At 33.7% G+C, this 3,350-nt stretch overlaps 1 pseudogene; it reads left to right on the top strand.

Annotated features, from left to right (window-relative positions):
• The first annotated feature begins 2,083 nt into the window (after positions 1–2,083).
• On the top strand, positions 2,084–3,328 carry LOC124893897 (annotated as a pseudogene).
• Positions 3,329–3,350: the final 22 nt, after the last annotated feature.

Genomic DNA, 3,350 nt, shown 5'->3' with positions numbered 1-3,350 from the left:
GTTCCTGGAAAGAACTAATTATTATTAATAATAAAGCTGAAAAGTCACAACCTATCATAATATTGATTAATTTAATTAAGTCAACTTTTTACAAAAATTAAGAATGTCATTAATAAATGGAGGTGAACAGTTGTGCCTTTAAATTTGCTTTATTAATTTATATAATTAAAAAGTCAGAAAATTTGGATGTCACGAAGAGAATATATTTTTTTAAAAAATATATATATATATATATTATATGTTGCAACAGATATATTATCTGATGCAACAGGTTATCTATTTGTTGCAAATCATGATATATCTATTGTAATAGATGATTTATCTAATGCAACAGATATATTATCTATTGTCCAAAACAGTGTAAAAAAAAACGGTTCCTGGAAAGAACTAATTAATAATAATAATAAAGCTGAAAAGTCATGACTTATCATAATATTGATTAATTTAATTAAGTCATAACTTTTTACAGTAATCAAGAATGTCATTAATAAATAGAGGTGAACAGTTGTGACTTTTTGCCTAACTCATTCAACTTCAATCCTCTATAAATAGGTTCCTCCTTACTCAATCGTTCGTTCTACTACACACTATTTATTCCTCGCTCTTGTTACACCTTCAACTACTTTCTCTTCAAGGACTTGATAGTTTTTCCTATCTCTGGTAAGTTTTTTTCTTGATTTTTGTGTAAATATATGTATTACATTACATTACATTCAAATACTTTCTTTTCTTTACTTTTGTGTTTAGGTGTGTGTTTTGTCAACTTATACGTTTTTTAGATATGGCTGATCCTGTGTGGGATGTCGCTATTTATGAGACGCCATGAAGGAACTGCAGAAGAAGGTTCATGACCTGTATTGGGAGTTGGCTGCCGTTAGAGTAAGGATGCTGCGGGAGATCCGCAGGCTGCGGAGGGCGCTGTTGCTGCCCTTTGAAGATTGGCCGGCTGACCATACAAATAATAGTGATGTTAATAATGATGATAATAATAATTAAGCTTTTTTTTTTCTGTTATCTATGTATTTTTTATGTTTGTTTCATAAAAAATTATGTTTGATGCACTTGACTTTTTATTTCTTATTTAATTTTTGTGCTGTCTATTTCTATTTCTTAACGAATGACATGTCTACAATTAAGGAATAATTTGATTCCAGTATCAATAGCAAAAATATATGAGTTATCTGTTAGGTTTTGTGTGTGATAGGAGCTGTATTTTGTTGTTCAAAACATATTAGTAATCTGATGAAACAGATTATTTATCTGTTGAAATAGATTACTAATCTGGTGCAACAGAATACCCATCTATTCGATTCATAATCATATTACGGGCACCTAGAACCCTTAAACATGAATCCAACATGAGTCTACTGTTACAACAGAACATTTATCTAGTGTCGCAGATAATGGATCTGTTTAAACAGATTGCTCTTGTATTGCATTCATGTTCGCGTGCAAACTATTGTTGAAAAAACAACACACTAGCATTTACCCAGATTCAACTAAAAAGCATAATCTAGCTTACCAAAGTCTCCTCTCAAGTAAATTCCAAATTTGAAAGTGATTTACGAAATAAAATTTGACATAAGAATTCGGTAAAAGAGCAGCAGTTGGGGTAACAACAGCAACAACAACAATGGTCAACAAGAAGAATATGAAGTTGATAATAAAGTATAAGATGATGATAATGAATCAAAAGATGATGAATAAAGCAATAGCAACAATGAACAACAAATATCGCGAAGAGAGAGAAAATAACAACGAATGAGGAAAGAGAAAAAGACGCCTTTTTTCCCTTCGTTCCCCGTTATATATTAACTAACATTTGAATCAAGTGTAAATTTAAAAACTTGTGGGTTATTGTGAAATTTTCCAAACTTTCTTAAACCATAATGAAGTAATTGTCACCTCTACTCAATAATTCAGACTTGTGTCACCTACACCTCATTTTAAATCCCTTTTTAAATCTCTTTTGTCACCTGTGGCCCAAACACCCCCCACTTACTTTTTGAAAAGCTTTTATTAGTAAGAAACTTTAGCTAAAGCACTAAGTTGGTATACTCTCATCATCCTTGTATTCCCATTAGCTAAGGTTATTTTGAGACAAAAACACTAGTAGCAAACATTGTTGTACCAATTACAAGTAAGAACACTAACAAAAGAGTGAGGGAGAGAAATCACAGATCATTCTTGTTTGCAAATTACTCTTAGCATTCAAAAGGTAAAATATAGTTGTTAAATATTTGAAGATAGAAACATTTATCTTGTCAAAATTCTTAAAATCATTTTTGTGGTTCCTTATTTTGCTTTGTAGATCTCAGAAATGGAGATTGGCTTAGCAGTTGGTGGTGCATTTCTCTCTTCAGCTTTGAATGTTTTTTTTGATAGTCTTGCTCCTCATGGTGATCTGCTCAACATGTTTCAGAAGCATAAGCATGATGATGGGCTTTTAGAGAAGTTGGAGGGCCTTTTGCTTGATCTTCAGGTTGTGCTGAGTGATGCAGAGAATAAGCAGGCATCAGATCAATGCGCGAGGAACTGGTTGAATAAGCTTCAGATCGTTGTGGACGGCGCTGAAAACCTCTTGGAAGAAGTCAATTATGAGGCTTTGAGGCTTAAGGTGGAAGGTCAGCATCAAAATCTTGCAGAAACAAGTAACCAGCAAGTAAGTGACCTCAACATAGAAGAGAAGTTGAAAGACACCATTAAAAAATAGGAGGTGTTGGAAAAGTAAATCGGTCGCCTTGGCTTAAAGGAGCACTTGCTTCGACTAAAAGAGAAACTAGAACACCTTCAACTTCTGTGGTTGAATCTGATGTCTTTGGTAGGCAGAATGAAATGGAGCAATTGATTGACCATTTAACGTCTAAGGAGGCAAGTGAAAAAAATCTGACTGTTCTCCCTATTGTTGGAATGGGGGGCATGGGCAAGACAACACTAGCTCAAGCTGCTTACAATGATGAGAAGGTGCAAAGCCATTTTAAATTGAAAGCTTGGATTTGTGTGTCTGAGACATATGATGCTTTTAGAATATCAAAAGGGTTACTTCAAGCATTTAACTCATTTGACTTGAAGGATGATAACAATCTGGATCAGCTGCAAGTCAAATTGAAGGAAAGCTTAAAGGGAGAAAGGTTTCTTATTGTTCTGGATGATATGTGGAATGAAAACTACAACCAGTGGAAAGACTTGTGGAATATTTTTGTTCAAGGAGGTATACCAGTGGAAAGACTTGTGGAATATTTTTGTTCAAGGAGGTATTGGAAGTAAGATCATTGTTACGACACGTAATGAGAGGGTTGCCTTGATGATGCGAGCTGAGCAAATTAGCATGGACACCTTGTCAATTGATG

Source organism: Capsicum annuum, unplaced genomic scaffold, assembly GCF_002878395.1.
Source record: "Capsicum annuum cultivar UCD-10X-F1 unplaced genomic scaffold, UCD10Xv1.1 ctg66970, whole genome shotgun sequence".
Classification (NCBI taxonomy): Eukaryota; Viridiplantae; Streptophyta; class Magnoliopsida; order Solanales; family Solanaceae; genus Capsicum; species Capsicum annuum.
This window is presented reverse-complemented; position numbering and strand designations above follow the sequence as displayed.